The following is a 17,417-nucleotide window of genomic DNA, read 5'->3' on the forward strand; positions in this document are numbered from 1 at the left end:
TGTGTGTGTGTGTGTGTGTGTGTGTGTGTGTGTGTGTGTGTGTGTGTAATCACTAAAAGAGTATGTGAAGTCTCTACATTGAAAAAGATAGAAATAGGGGGAGTGGAGAGGCCATTGTCAACTCTATATACTAGAGACACAGGGTGAGTATCTTAAAAGTGATGAAAGAAAATAATTGTCAGTCTAGATTTCTTTTTTTTTGAGTCGGAGTGTCACTCTGTCGCCCAGGCTAGAGTGCAGTGGCACTAGCATGGCCACCACAGCCACGACCACAGGCTCAGACGATCCTTCTGCTTCAGTCTTCCAAGTAGCTGGAACTACAGGTGTGTGCCACCACATCTGGCTAATTTTTTTATTTATTGTAGAGATAAGCGTTCACCAATCTGCCCAGGCGGGTCTTGAACCCATGGGCTCAGGCAATCCTCTTACTTCTGCCTCCCAAAGTGCTGAGATTATAGGTGTGAGCCACCACACTTGGCCATTCTAGAATTCTAATCCTACCTATCCAACACCAGAGAGGTGTTACGTTAAATGGACCTCAAAAGATGACAGAAAGACATCAGTGACATATTGGGGCAGGTGCGGGACAAAAGCCTATCAATTCAAAACTCCATATTTAGTGAAACTCTCCTTCAAAAGTGAAAACAAAGTTTTAAAAAATTTTGATATACAAAACCTGAGAAAATCCATTGCCAGGAGACCTGTACCACAAGAAATGCTAAAGGAAGTCATTCAGTTGAAGGGAATGGCACCAAATGGTAACTTGGGTCTGTAGGAAAGAATACAGATCATTGGAAATGGTAAATATATGGGTCAACAATTAACATTTTTGCATTAATTTATTTGAAAGACATGAGAATTTAAGGCAAAAAATATAAAACTGTGTTATGGCATTTAAAATGTGGGTCAAAAATTAACATTTTGCATTAATTTATTAGAAAGACATGAGAATTTAAGGCCAAAAATATAAGACTGTGTTATGGCATTTAAAATGTGTAAGAATATAGTATTCATCAAAAATAGCACACAAAACGGAAGGGCAAATTGGACGGATCTGTTGCAAGTTTTCTGTATTGTGTATTTACAGGAACTCTAAGGATGGTAAGTTGTAATAAATATATATTATGTGATAATAAATGCATAGCTGTATGCAAACTGAAATCACCAGAGGTACAGGTAGACAGCCAATAGAAGAATGAAGATGGAATACTTAAAAATATTCCATACACCCAAAATGAAGAAGGAAAAGAGGAGCGGAGAACAACAAGCAGAAGAGAAAATAGGCCCAAGTCCCATGGTAGGCCTCAGTCCAACTGTATTAACAACTGCATTAAATGGGCATGGACTAAACACTCCTTCTAAATGGCTGAGATAATTCGATGGAAAAGAAAGCCAAACACAACCATATGTTGTCCACAAGTGATGCACTTTGCATACACGGACACAGACAGGTTGAAAGAAAAAAGGTAAAATAGACATATCTATTAAGCATCCATCATAAACAAGCTTATATGATTACATCAACATAAAACAAAATCTACTTCACACGAAGATTATTACTAGAGACAAGCAGGGACATTCCTTAATGATAAGAATGAATGAAAATGGGAACAATAAAAGGGAAATGAAAAAAGAAAGCATAACGATCATGAATGTTGTGAATCCAGCAGCAGCTTCAAAACACAAGAAGCAAAAACTGGCAAGATTAAAGGGGAAAATAGACACATCCACCATCACAGCAAGAAAGTTTAGCATTCTTCTCTCAGTAACTGATAGGCCAAACAAGAAAAAAATCAATCATTATGGACATAGAGTATTTGAATAAAATTCTCAAAACACTAGACCTTCCTGGCATTTATAGAAAACTATACCAACAGCTTCAGGATACGTGTTTTTTTCATAAGCACACAGAACATTCACCAAGTTATACTATATGCTAGGCCACAAAATATGTCTCTATAAAATTTAAAAGATTAAAATTGCACAGCATATATTCTCTGAAAACAATGGAATTAAATTAAAAACCAATACCAGAAACAAAGGGACCAGACATTAGTAAATTAAATAATACACCTCTAAGTGTATTATACTTCCAATAATTCATGATCATAATAATCTACAGGTCAAAGGAGAAATCACAGAGAATACACAAAATGTTATAAACTGAATGATAACGTAAATAGGACATAACAAAATTCATGGATGCTACTAAAACAGTCCTTGGAATGCCACTCAATAAGAAAAGGGAAGAATTTGCTGATGTGTGCAATAGCACGAATAAACATTACAAACATTATCCCGAGTAAAAAAAAGTCAGACACAAGGGAGTACATTCTGTATGTACCCATTTATATGAAATTCCAGAACAGGCAAAACTAGCCTATGATGAAAAATAAACCAAAGCAGAGCAATGGTTGCCTTGGCAGTAGAGGGGCATTGACTAGGATTTTTCTGGGGAAATGTACATGTTTTATGTTGTGGTAGATGTGTTGGCTACACAGTCACATCCATTTGTCAAAATTGTAGGGCTAAGATTTGTGCATTTCAATTATGCAAACACTACCTTAAACACTGTTAAAAAGTGATACCACTCTAGTGAGGGATGGAGAGGAGGTGAGGTGTAAATGGACAAGAACAGGAGAGTGTCGAACATTGCTGATGCTGGGCGGTGGCACATGGGACTCATCTCACTATTCTGTGCCCTCCCCTTTGGGAGGGGTGAAGGGCGGAGGCCCGAGGAAGGCGGAAAGCCATTGCAACCTGAGGAGAACCTGCTTTAATATCTCAGGCATTGTACTCCCACAATCAATTTGATTCCATTGATTCCAGAATAAGAGGCTGAGGTTTGCCTACGACCTCTTGGAGGACCTGACCTATCTCATCCGTGTTTTCTGCTGAGCACCAAGGACACGAAAGGTTTGCTCCACCAATTAACAACCTACTGCTAAGGCAGTAGGAACCCCAGTACCTGCCCCAATTTCAAATATGAAGCACTTGGGTTCCAAAGCAGTTTTTGTCTTTAAAGGCCTTCCTGGACCCCAAAATTACACCTCAAAGTGATCAGCCTCTCCCCTGGCCCAACACACCATTCAAGTGTAAATTGTCATATTTCTGTGTTGGACTCGCATGTTGAAAGCATTTTATATTAGTAGTCCGGAGCTGTAGATCCATGTCCTGACTGTGCCATCGAGAGCTGTGAGAATTCGAGCAAGTTCTTTCATTTCTCTGATCTGAATGGAAAATGAAGGCGTGAGACTAAACGATTTCCCAGCTCCCTTCAGCTCTCTGTCGGGATGCCTCTGTTTAGGGAGCAGTTTGATTTAGCAGTGTGTGATGGGCTCCTGTTCCTACTCTTGAAGAGCTTTAGAATGGTTCTGTCCTGGAGAACAGAGCTCCTTTCAGTCCAAATGCAAATAATCGACAGGAGAATGAGAATAAATGAGCAGCTGCTGTCTATTCACCCACTGGTTTGTGGCGAAGTGCTGAGAAGGCGAGGTCATTTGGGTTTGATTCCATTGATTCCAGAATAAGAGGTTGAGGTCTGCACAGAGAAAAATCATTAGTGCACCAGTTATTTATTGATGTGTAGCAAAATACCCCCAAATCAGTGTCTTTAAGCACAGCTATTGACCATTGCCTTACTAGACTCTGGCGTGGTAATGTGCTGTTTGAGTTATGGCTATCGCCATGTTTCCTAGCTTTGGCCCCTTCCCCTACCTTGGGGAGGTGAATCTCCTCTTTCTTTCTCTCTCATTTACTTTGTAAGTAACTATATTCTCTAATCTAAAAGAATAAAATAAACACAGCGATTTTATTTGCTCACAATTCTGAGAGTCAGCACTTGACCTAGATTTGGCTAGAAGGTTCTTCTGTGGGTCTTGCTGGAGTCACTCACACACTGCTGTCAGCCAAGAGCTCACCTGAGCTGGATAGTCTATGACAGCATAACTTGTCCGTTGCGTTGTCCACATGTCTCCAAAAGTCCTGTCAAAGCGTCCTTATTTGACAGCAGCATTCCCGCAGGGCTGGGTCCCTTGAGGCATAGCCTTGAGTATTGAATGATGCACTTCATTCCTCTGCATTCTATCAGTCAAGCAAGTCACAAGGCCAGCCCAGATGCAAGGGGGAGGAGAAACAGTCTCTGCCAATTGACAGGAGTTGTCAGAGTCACACTGCAAGGGGAAGTAAGGGGCAGGGATTTTGCAGTCATCTTTGTGAACAAGCAGCCATACTCAGTCACGGTGTGAAGACGACACCAGCAAATGTTTATTTAAAGGATATGTATTCTTAGTTGCAAAGGCTTTGGGGTTCCTTCCTCTCCTAGGAAAAAGGAAGCATGATATAAATTTGTTGCCTTACTGGCGGGGAATACAAATTCTGTGTACATCATGGAGGGTCGTGGGTTTTCTTTGGTTTTGGTTTGCAGTGGGATTGTTGTCCTCCTTTGCTCCATGGATAGAAAGCATACTGACATGGAATGTTGACTGCATAATCATGTCTTTATAATAACAGTTACATTTCCATAAGAGAAATACCACAGGTGAGATAGGAGGATTACTGTAGATTCACCAATAGCAAATAAGATATGTATTGTTCCCTACTTGTTTTATTACTCCTTTGTCTTCATAAGTTTAAAAAACTGTCAAATCATTTAAATAATTTAATGTGCTGGGCATGGTGGCTTACACCTATAATCCCAGCACTTTGGGAGGCTGAGGTAAGAGGATCACCTGAACCCATGGGTTGGAGACCAGCCTGGGCAACTTGGCAAGACCTCATCTCTACCATAAATAAATAAATAAAAATAAGCTGGTGTGGTGGCACATGCCTGTAGTTCCAGCTACTCAGAAAGCTGAAGTGGAAGGATCACCTGAGCCCAGCAGGTCGAGGCTGCAGTGGCGTGAGCGTTCCACTGCCCTCCAACCTAAGCAACAGAGTGAGACTCTGACTCAAAATAATAATAATAATAATAATAATAATAATAATAATAATTTAATGTCTATTTGGTGCCAGGAACATAGTTCTTGAAAATAAAAACGACACTGAACGGTGTGTACCTCCTCTCTTCGGCCTGACCCAGTCAAACCCAGGAGGTTTGTCACTAGATCCTTGAGGTACAGGATGGTTCTTACTCTTTTTACTGTGGCAGCCTCAAGAATTACATCCACCAGGATTGGCTGCCTCAGCGACTCCACTTTTCAAATGAAAAATTGTGTGAGGCCCAGGCTGGTCTCGAATCTCTGGGCTCAGGCAATCCTCTCACCTCGGCCTCCCAAAATGCTAGGATTGTAGGCTTGAGCCACCACGCCTGGCTTATTGATGAGATTTCTATGGAGATGGTTTTGCCTGGGGCCTTCCCTCATTTTATACAATGTGTAAAAATTGACCATTTTGTTTTGAACAAAGCCACTCTGAGTAGACTTATCACTTAATGAAAACAGTAGTTTGACGACACAATACCTCTAAGGAAGGCCACTCCCAGAAAGGCAGTGGGAGGTATGTAGAGGTGGGAGAAAGCTGACCAAAAAGGAGTTTACTTACCTGGCAGTGGGACCTGCAGCAGATATGAAAAATGAGGGGTCAGCCAGGCGCGGTGGCTCACACCTGTAATTCCAGCACTTTGGGAGGTGGAGGCAAGAGGACTGCCTGAGTCCAGGGGTTCGAGATCAGCCTGGGCAACTTGGTGAGACTTCAATTCTACAATAAATAAAAAAATTAGCCAGACATGGTGGTGCACACCTGTAGTTACTACTATCTAGAAGGCTGAGGTGGAAGGATTACCTGAGCCCTGCAAAGTCAAGGCTGTGGTGGCTGTGAGCACATACTACACTCCAGCCTGGGTGACAGAGTGAGAATCTGACTCAAAAAAAAAAAAAAAGGAAGAAAAATGAAGAGTTGCTTATAAAACCAGCACCTTGGATACAGAGCTGTCCGGCTCTGCTAATGGAAGAGAAAGGCAGTGAGGCACCCTGGAAAGAGAACTGCCCTCCAGGTCGCGAGGAACACCGGGCCCTACAATTGATGCCGTGTGGGACGAGCTGAGGGGTGAAGAAATGGTGGAGTCGGCAGCCGAATGAGGAGGGGCGCAGCTGTTGCCAGTCTGACGCTCTGCTGAAAGTCAAAAGAAAGAGTTCAAGATTCTTTTTGCTATTAAAGAACAAAACACAGGCTGGGCCTAGTGGCTCCTGCCTGTAATCCCAGCACTTTGGGAGGCCAAGGCAGGAGGATCGCTTGAGTCTCAGAGTTTGAAGACCATCCCAGGCAACGTCGCAAGACCTCACCTGCACAGAAAATACAAAAATTGGACAGGCGTGGTGATGTGTACCTGTAGTCCCAGCTACTCAGGAGGCTGAGGCAGGAGGATCGCTTGAGCCCAGGTGTTTGAGGCTGCGGTGAACTGTGATCATGCCACTGCACTCCAGCCTGGAAACAGCGAGACCCCGACTCAAAAGTCAAACAGACAATGACAACAAAAACACGAGAAATTAAACTTAAAATGAGCAAAAGAGTCCTGATAACTTTAATATGATATACTTCAATTTTCTTTTCAGCTTGCAGAGCTGATCAAGACTATATTTATAAGCTATCATATTGAAGAGTAGAAGGTCAGATCATAATTTAAAACATTTTATATTTAGCCCTTCCAAATAAAACTTCTGTCTGAGGATTTCTGTTGTCCATGCCAGCTCTGGCAAGTCTCTCTATCTCTTCTCCTTTCCTTCTCTAATAAACTTTGTTTGAAATCTTTTTTAAAAAGAGAGAGAAATAAAAGAAATGTTATGTGCAAGACATAAGCAGTTACTTGCTTTGGGGAGGTGTGGCACATTTGCTTCTGCTGTTTCTTCTGCACAAAATGTCTTTGTCTTTTTTGTTTTGTTTTGTTTTTGAGTTGGAGTCTCACTCCATCACCCAGGTTAGAGTGCAGTGGCACATTCACAGCCACCCCAGCATCGAGCGTCGACCCGCTGGGCACCAGCGATCCTTCTGCCTCAGCCTTCCAACTAGCCAGAACTACAGGCGTGCGCTACCCCAACTGGCTCATTTTCGGTTGATTGTAGAGATGAGGGCTCGCCAAGCTGCCCAGGCTGGTCTCGAACTTGCGGTCTCAGGCAATCCACTCACCTCGGCCTCCCAAAGTGCCGGGATGACAGCCTGAGCCACCGTGCCCAGTTATTTCTCTCACACGTCCTCGGCGGGACTCAATCACCAACGGAACCACCAACCTTTGGAGTTAACAGTTGAACAAGCTAACCGACCGTGCCACCAAGAGGCGTCATCTTTGTCTTCTTTTCTGCCTGACTTGTTCTTCCAATCCATTCTCCAAGTCCCTGTCCAGCATTTCCTCCCTGAAAATACGCCCTAATCCAGCCAGGTGGTTGGTCATCCGTTTTCCAGGCTCTTCATGACCCTGGGCATATCTCCACATACACACGTCACACCCGCCATTACTGTCGGTTTACGTGTCCATCTCTTCCAGGACTTTGAGCCTCTGAGATTGAGAACAGATATAGTTACTTATTAGTCTCTATAACTCTAGGCAAACTCTTGATCAACGTTTGACAAATTATGTTTAAAATGAAAGAAAGAAGCAAACAGATTACAAGTCAAAGAGCAGTAGCTAGCTCACATGAACATTTTGAAGCCCATGGTACAAGTTGAGCCCTGTCCCTCATCTCACAACAACACAACCCGTTCCACTTAGTTTCTGTCTCCCTCATTTTCTCCTCTTCTAACAGACTTGAAGCAAATTCAAAAATCTATAATCCATTTTTTTTATGTCACCCTCAAAGGATCATAGATCAATGACTTTCTACAAAAAGAAAAATCCCTATTCTTAACTTTGCACATTTTTAAAACCAGGAGATCACATTTCATTTACATGTTTAAATTATCTCTTTTTAGACACATAGCAATGTTATCTCCTATTTTGACAATTGCCGTTGTGTTTATGTCCATTGAAATGGAACATAATTTTATTGGACTTTTGTAAGCATGCTGGTGAGACTGGTTTTAATCAAGTACTATATTTTATCTAGGGAGGATCATGCTTAACTAAACCTTCAAATTGTAAGTCATGGCTTTACTACCATACTGTACCTAGGCTAAGGGGTAGTGTGCTCAGGAACTCAGCCCAGTATCTCAAGATGGCAGCCACAAAGCAGACATCATGGCCACAGAATCCACACAACTGATCCCTAGTTCAGACATTACCAATAAATTGGCATCGCGGGAGCTGGAATAACAAAAGAACCCAGACAAAACAATTTTTTAAAAATTTCCAGGGATAAGATTTTGTTTAAAGTAATAATATAGTACCATGAGGAGCTAATGCCTTTGACAATCTAACAAAGAAGGTCCCAAGACTCCTTCAGGGCGAGTTTATTACATTCTTCTTTATGTCATCATCAATAAACATGACTAGCACACTCATAGTCAATAATTTCTGATTATTATTTGTAGTTGAGATAGGATCATATGAGTCAGAAATTATGTGGAATCTAAGTCCAATAGACACAGATAATTAAATTATAAAACTTGGAACAATGTGTGTTGGGGGCTTTAAGAAGACACACTGTATTATGCTCACAATCCCTTAAATGTTCCCAAAAGTGCCCAGCTGGAATCTCTGGGAAGTGGCAGAGACAGTTTGGCGAAAAAGACACAGGGGCGTGGAGGGGACATCGAAAGGAGAAAGCAGCCTTCCAGTGAAAGCTCAGCCCTCAGGTTAAAGGTCAGCTTCAGGCAAGCTGGCCTCAGTAAGTTGGGGTCGGAGGGAGGATCAGCGGCAGGGTGGGCCTGGGGTGCTCTACGTCGCATTCAGGTCCCGCAGGGTCCGGTCCAGCATCCACTGTGTACAGAGGGGCTCCCCTTCCGTGCGTTTCGGTTTATCACCCAGATCATCAATTGTCTTTTCCAGCTTGGCGACCGACCTCTCAGCAAACTCAGCCAGGGTCTCTGCCTCCTGGAGTTTATCAGTAAGAATCTTGATGTCTTTCTCACGTTTGTCTTCCTTCTGAGGGCACTTTTCTTCAGGCACTTCAGGTTCTGGTCCGTCCGTCTGATCTGCTCGGCAACAGGATCGCTCAGCAACGGGATTGGTCTGTCCGGCTCGCTCCTCTGTGCGTGCCAATCTCCTTCAGTAACCACCAGCTTAGGAGCCACCTCTTCCTATCTGCCTCTTCTGCAATGTGCTTAGCTTCTTTGAGTTGGATTTCCTGGAGTTCCATCTTTTCTTCATCTTTGAAGGCCCGGTTTTCAAACACCTTCAGACCTCTTTCGCTCACATCAGCAGCTTTTTCTGCTCCTTCCAGCTTTTGCAGGGCAGTGGCCAGGCACTCCTGAGCACGGTCCAGATCCTCTTCAACCAGCTGGATCCTGGGGTTCAAGGAGGCCACCTCAGCCTCTGCCCGTTCCCAGGCTGGCCCTTCTCCCCCCTTCCCTCTGCAGGCGCATGGCTGTTTCCTCTGCAAAATGGGTCTGCTGCTGCAGAACCTGGATCTTGCACTCCACCGCCTTGCTGGTGGTGATTCCAGCCACGGTGCCCAGCCAGCGGCCGCTCGAGCTTGGTTCCTGCCACCTCCACATGGTGCTGCAGCTTCTCACCCCTACTTCCACCTGCTCTGCCCTGAAAAAAATTGAAGGGTAGTTTTCAAACCTCACTCATGATCTGAATTGCCTATATTATTATTTTTTATTTTATTTTATTTTTTATTTTTTGAGTAGGAGTCTCACTCTGTTGCCCAGGCAGGACTGCAGTGGCGTGATCACATCACAACTCCCAGAGAGGTCATGAAGGCTCTGTGTCCCTTACTCCAGACTTTGTCCTACGCATCTCTACATCTATATCCTTTGTAATATCCTTTATAGAAAACCAGCAGACATAAACAAGTGTTTCCCTGAGTTCTGTGAGCTGCTTCCGCAAATTCATCAAATCCAAAGAAGGGACTGTGGGAGCCTCTGCTTGAAGCCAGTTGGTCAGAAGTTCCCGAAGCCAGAGTTGTGACTGGTGTTGGGGCCAGGGGACAGTCTTGGAGACTGAGCCCTCAACCTGTAGGATCTGAATTGGAGGACACCCAACTGGTGACTGCTGCTTGGTGTGTGGGGAGAAACCGCCACATTTGGTCATGGAAATCTTTTTCAATGTTAATGATTGTTGTGGTATAAGAGCAGAAGGCAAAACACAGTTGGAGAGTTTTTCCCCAAAGCAGACATACTGCTGTAGGCTACATTATACTCTCCCATAATTCACATGTTGAAATCCTAACCTCCAATACCTCAGAATGTGACTGTAGTTGGAGACAGGGTTTTTAAAAGGCAATTAAGTTAACATGATGTCATTTAAGTGGGCCCTGATCCAATATGACTGGTGTCCTTATTAAAAAAAAAAAAGCAAGTTAGGCCGGGTGCAGTGACTCACACCTATAATCCCAACACTTTGGGAGGCTGAGGTGAGAGAATTGCCTGAGCCCACAGGTTCGAGACCTGCCTGAACAACTTGGCGAGACCTCATCTCTCCAATAAATCAAAAATTAGTTGAGCATGGTGGCGCACGCCTGTAGTTCCAGCTACTTGGAAGTCTGAGGCAGAGGGATCACCTGAGCTCAGCACGTTGAGGCTGTGGTGGCCATCGACATGCCACTGCACTCCAGCCTGGGTGACAGAGTGAGACTCCAATATGAAATATTAATTAATTCATTAATTTAAAAAGGAAATTAGGGCACAGAGCAGTACAGAAGAAAGATCATGTGAAGACAGGAAGAAGGTGACCACGTACAAGCCAAGGAGAGAGGCCTCAGAAGAAACTAACCCTGCTGGCACCTTGATCATGGACTTCTAGCCACCAGAATTCTGAAAAAATAAACTTCTGTTGTTTAAGCCGCCCTGTCTGTGGCACTTTGTTCTTGTGGCAGCCCCCAGCAGACTAATAAATGTACCTCCGTGGTTGTTTTATCTACTAGCAAATCTCGATAGCAAGAAGACATTATAAGGAGTGCCCTGTGTAATGAAGAGACATTACATTATATTTCAAAGAGAAATTAAAATGGCTAATTAGTTGTTAAGTTTCAGGTCTGTTCAACTTCAACAGGAGGAAAAGTTACTGACAAAAAGGGAAAGAGAGAAAAAGAGTCCCAAAGTGAAAGGGAGTGAAAAAGAGCTACTAAGATGAGGAGAAGAAGGACATTCAGGAGAATGGAAACTATAGCCCTTAAGGAATGAGCTGTAGCACAATGATAATACTAGGAAACAGCCTCCCCCAGAGGAAATCAATGAAAAGTCGCGCCCAGGAACACCTCAGCCATAGGAACTTTTGCCTGAGCCTTCCCTTGCCAGAGGGAAAAGTTTTCTGTCTTTCATTCGTTTAGTCCACAACCATTTATAGCCTTTCTCCAATGTCTTAGACACTTGGCTACAGTCTGGTTATGCAAAGGTGATCAGCACAGGAGCTATGCTGTCTAAGAATGTCAGTCTAGGAAAAAGAGCTCTCCTTAAAAGCCTCCCTCAAGGTCCAATCCCAAGAAGACATGCTTAAGCCTCCTTTAGGAGATCTTAAGTTCTTCAATTCTTTATCTCTTTGTCGAGCTCTGTGGAGGCTAAAGCAACTCCATCTTGGATGCTACTCCACCATGTTGACATCCGATTAACCCCTCTTCTGAGAAGACCTCTAAGGTTTTCAGTGTATCTACTGCTCCTTTTGTAAGAGCACATAGTTAACTGTAAATCCTGCACTTACATCAAAACAACCTTGATGTTCTCATACTTCAATTGTTCTGTACGTCCCTTCTGAATTATGTATACCCTTTCCCTTTGGTAGATAAGCCCCCGGGTCTGCGGAGTAATGGTGCAGAGATCCACCATCTTGCCTTACCACTGCCCAAGACATTGGACACAGCTTCTGTTCCTAAGTCCCTTTCAAATGTTTCTTTCTGAGAAACTGGATATGTCAGCCTCTCTTTTCAGCCTCTCAGCTTCCTTAGACTTTTGGGGGCAGGTTTGCACAGGCCACTGCCCACTGCCAGCTACCCACTGCTGAACAAGTTCCCAGGCAGGAAATTCAGCTGATTTCCGTCCCAAGCACCCAAGGAGCAGATGTGCTACCAATCATTGGGCCCCCTTGGGGCTGTGATTAGAAACCATACTTCTCCAACACCCTGACTCTAGCACAGAGCAAGACTCATAGTAGGTGCTCAATAAATATTTCTTGAACGAATTAATTAATAGCTCAAACAATCAAATCGATCAAACCCAGGAACTCTTCTAGTGAGTCTGGTACACCTTCCCCCTCTCCTGCTCCCTAGATCCTTCCTGGAAGCAGCTTTTCCTTACTGGAGTCTCCCAGAAAAGCCTACATAAGGTAATTCTGGGGAAACATAATTAAAAGCAAAATCTCCTCCCAGTTCAGAAAACCTCTCCACAAAGGTAAAAGAGAAAATAAAAACAATTTTATTATTGAATAAGCATTAAACTGGAATGGATGTGTATCACAAACAATTCACTAAAAAGATTGCTATGGCAGAAAGATATCTTGTATAGAGTCAAATGGACAAAACCTATTACACATGCTTTCAAGATAAAATTGCTAAATTTATTGTATCTTTGTGACTAGAGATAGTGTTACTATTTGAAGTCAGGGGACAGTTAAAATAAAGCCCATCTTGTCTTAGGAGAATGGGAGATAGGGCCTTGTCTTCTCCGATAGTTACATTTAAAGAAGATGGGATCTAGCCGGGCTCGGTGGCTCAGCCTGTAATCTCGTGCCTTTGGGAGGCTGAGGTGAGTGGATTGCCTGAGCCCGCGGGTTCGAGGCCCACCTGGGCAGGCAAGACCTCTCATCTCTACAATAAATCAAAAAGTTAGCCGGGTGTGGTAGCGTGCACCTGTAATTCCGGCTACTCGGAAGGCTGAGGTGCAAGGATTGCCGGAGCCCAGCAGGTCGAGGCTGCGGCGGTCGGGAGCAGCCACTGCGCTCCAGTCTGGGCAACAGAGTGAGACTCCAACTCAAAAAAAAAAAAAAAAGAAGATGGGATCTAAGGTCCATGAGGAAACATTCTTGAGCTGTGTCAACTGAAAAATCATGAGATTAATGCATTTGGATAGAAGTTTATTTCTTATAAAGGGTTGCAACCTGCAGACTGAGCAGCCACAGGCAGTGAAGCATAGGCTCTGGCAGAAAAGAGAAGAAGGCACTTGGAGGGAGGAAAGGGTAAGACAGGAATTAAGGCTGAGCAAGTTAACTAAGAATATATACTTAACAGGTTACAGGAGGAGCTATGAATATTCACAAAAGGGACATGATGAATTTGTAGGAGGCAAACATGCATGCTACACAACTCACATTTTCACTTTGGGGTGAAGATTTAACGTTTAAATACATTTAAATTAGGTTCTAGCCCAGGTGTGGTGGCTCACACCCATAATCTCAGCATTTTGGGAGGTGGAGGAAGGTGGATTGCTTGAGCCAAGGAGTTTGAGACCAACCTGGACAACAGAGTAAAATCTCATCTCTACAAAAATTTTTTTAAAATTAACCAGGAATGGTGGTACATGCCTATAGTTCCAGATACTTGGAATGCTGTGGAGGAAGAATCATCTGAGCCCAGGAGGTCGAGGCTGCCATGAGCCATGATCGTTGTGATCATGCCACCACCCTCCAGCCTGGGCGACAGAGTGAGACCCAAATACTTTTTAAAAAATTAGCTCTATATGCCAAAAGATTAAATGAAGAACTCAGAGATGTTCTGTGTGCAGCCTCTGTAAACCAGCCAGAACCAGTCCATGGTCGGTGGTATCTTACCAGGAAGGAAAGCTGGTCAATTGTGTTAAACTGCAAAAAGGGAGGGGAGTCTGGCAAGTCCTTTCAAAAGGACTGGCTTCTGTTTAACCCTTAGGAAAGAAAGTCTAGTGGCAGTTCTTGAGGGAGGGGGTATAACGAAGTGTGTTTGGCCTCCCATCTCGTCATGACCAAGAACTCAATTTGTAAGACTTCTCCAGGATTCCCTAGGCCAAGTTGGGATCTGTTCAGTTGGTTGGCTCAGGATTTCATTTTTATTTCTCAGTTGTAAGACTGGCAAGAATCTCATTTAACATTGACCTTCTTTTGATAAAATTCAGCACCCCTTCTTGATAAAAAACCTCTAGCATCTAGGCATAGATGGAACATGCCTCAAAATAGTAAGAGCCATCTACGAAAAAACCACAGTCAGTATACTGCTAAACCGACAGAAACTGGAACCATATCCCCTGAAAACCAAAACAAAACAAGGCTGCCCACTCTCACCTCTCCTGTTCAACATAGTTTTGGAAGTCTTAGCTAGAGTAATCAGACAAGGGAAGGAACTCAGGGATATCCAAGTTGGAAAAGAGGAGGTTAAGTTATCCTTCTTTGTAGATGACGTGATTCCATACCTCGAAAACCCAAGAAAATCTATCAAAAATCTCCTTGCACTGATAAAGGACTTTGGCAAAATCTCAGGGTATAAAATAAATGTGCAAAAGACAGTTGCAATCCTATACACCAACAATAGACAAACAGAAACCCAAATTAAAAAACATTAACCTTAATAGTGGCAAGGTAGCCCAGTCCTCCTGGGTCCCCTGTGCTCATAGGAGTCTCCTTGGGACTGGCTTGCCCCTTCAACAGAAGCTGTCCCCAGGGACCCTGGGTGCTCTGTTAGCCAGGTCACCAGGCATGGCACTATGCTCTAAGGCCAACTCTTAGGACAGAAAGGTTAAAACTCTTCCTGAAAAGCTACTTGGTAACCCCGTTGACCTCAAATTTTAGGTATCAAAGCGCTTAAAGCATAGACTTTGAAGCTAGACAGTCCTCTGCTAAAATCCACACTCCATCTATGTTGTCTGTTCTTGAGCTATTTGGTTAATTTTTCCAAAACTCAATGTCCTTGTCTATAAAATAGAGATAATAATACCTTCCACAGAGAGCACAGATGAAGCGTTATTAATGACTCATTATTATTGAAGCAAGAGAGTAAAGAGGTTTGGAGTGTAACCCTGAACCTGAATGCCTGGCTTTTATCCCACATCCACTTTACATAGACTCTCATGTCCTGTTCCTAAGTTTCCAAATAAGTAAAGTGCTTAGAAGAGTTGCTAGCCCATAGAAGAATTTAGTAAATGTTGGCTATTTTTTTTTTCAACTGCATCACCCTTTTGTTTTTTGTTTGTTTGTTTGTTTGTTTGGGGTTTTTTTGAGTTGGAATCTCACTCTGTCACCCAGACTGGAGTGCAGTAGCCGCTCCCGGCCACCACAGCCTCGACCTGCTGGGCTCCGGGGATCCTTCCGCCTCAGCCTTCCAAGTAGCTGGAACTACAGGCGCGTGTTACCACACCCAGCTAATTTTTGATTTATTGTAGAGATGAGGTCTCGCCAAGTTGCCCAGGCGGGTCTCGAACCCACGGGCTCAGGCATTCCACTCACCTCAGCCTCCCAAAGGCGCAGGATTACAGGCTGAGCCACCGAGCCCGGCAGCATCTCCCTTTTGCCAAAAGGAATTGGAGAAAAAGTGTTAGAGTTGTAGTCTAACTCTTTGAAGCTGTGTCTTTCATTGTTAATTAAGTAGACTCCTCTGAATTGCAAGGTCTCTAGACAAATTATTGTCCAGATTAAACTCATTTAGAAGCAAATGGAAATAATGTGAAAACCTAAAGAAGCATCAAATTCTGCACTGCAGTAGCGAGAAGGCCTCCGGCTTTCATCCTTATTTAGTGCCTGCAGCCCTCTTGCTGTATCTTTTTCTTTTCTTGAATTAAAAGAGAAAAGCTTCGCCTTTCATTTCTATTTAATTCTTGTTTAACAATTTACATCACTTCTAAGCGCCAACTACATCCCCAGCAGGGGAGTTACTCTCATTGCTCTTTAAATGTATAGCAGTCATCATTCTTTTCTGTTAGCAGATCTGGGGCAAAGTTCAGTGAAATAAACCACCCTTATCAATTTCACTCCAACTGATAAATTAGCATATTAGGTGAAGAATATTTTCCAAGATGTACATTGATGGATCAAACGCAAGCCATACATTCTTGCTTTTGTTTGGTTTTGTTCAGTTCGAGTCTCACCCTGTCACCCAGACGAGAACAGAGTCACACGCTCATGGCTACTGCAGCTGTGACCTGCTGGGCTCAGGTGACCCTTCCACTTCAGCCTGCTAGGTAGCTGGAACTACAGGCACACACCACCACACTCAGCTAATTTTTTGATTTATTGTAAAGACAAGGTCTTGTCAAGTTGTACAGGCTGGTCCCAAGCCCCTGGATTCAGGCAACCCTCTTGCCTCTGCCTCCCAAAGTGCTGAGATTATAGGCATGAGCCTCTGTGCCTGGCTTGTATGTTCTTGTTTAAACTAAATATAAAGTTCGAATGCCTTTTGTAATGTCTACTAAGACAGAAATGAACTGCTTCTCCATCTCAAAAATAAGGCACCATCCTAGAATCAATCTTGATTAAAATTGTCTCCAGATTTGATTTGGACAAATAATAAGCCAAAACATGGTGAACAGGGTGAGGGATGCAGCAGGTGGCTCGTGTATCATCTTTGGCACTATATTCCAACAGAACACTGTTTCATTTAATCTCTCACTTTCCAGCCAGCTATGTTTGCCTCCACTTTCCAGGACTGGCATCATATAGATTTGGATCCTATATCTGCCATTTACTAGCTATGTCACATCGAGCCAACAAACTAAACTCTCTGGGTCTCAGATTTTTGTTTGATAAACTATGAATGATGATACTATTCTTATATGGTTATTTGGGAGAATAAGCATGATAGTGTGTGTGTTACAGCCTGACTGGGTGCTTATGCCTGTTGCACAGAGAAGCTGATACAGTGACAGCAGTTGTGGCAACAGAAAAACAGCAGGAGGTTGGGAGCTATTTCTCAAATCCACCTCCCTGGGAACTTTGGGCTAAGGTTTTTTAAGGATAATTTGGCAGGCTGGGGGATAGGGAATGGGCCCTGCTGATTGGTTTGGTGATGAAGTAGTGAAGGTGTTGAACTGTCTTCATGTGCACAGCCAGTTTCTAGGGGTAGGGGTCCCAGGACCAGTCGAGTCAGCTCCTTGGTATGTGTCCCAGGTCTGGGTGGGATCATGGTCCACTAGAGTGCAAAGTCTGTAAAACATCTCAAATACCAATCTAAGGTTTTACAATAAAGAGGCTATCTTTAAGGCAAGTCTTCCACCATCAGCTCCCAAACCCTGGGCAGTGAGCCATTATAGAGATAGCTTAGTAGGAAGGTATGAAGGAGGTGGGATCCCTAAAGATTAAAGCTGCTCATGCCCTTCTGATGATGAAATTTTGGATGCTAACAAGGAGACCTGTAAAGCCATAGGTGCATTGTTTAAAGGAAAACACGTTTTACCAACTTCTTGAGCAGCTTTTCTGCCCCAAGGGTCAGGGCATG

Source organism: Carlito syrichta, unplaced genomic scaffold (genome assembly GCF_000164805.1).
Source record: "Carlito syrichta isolate Samal-C Ts95f unplaced genomic scaffold, Tarsius_syrichta-2.0.1 Scaffold316036, whole genome shotgun sequence".
Classification (NCBI taxonomy): Eukaryota; Metazoa; Chordata; class Mammalia; order Primates; family Tarsiidae; genus Carlito; species Carlito syrichta.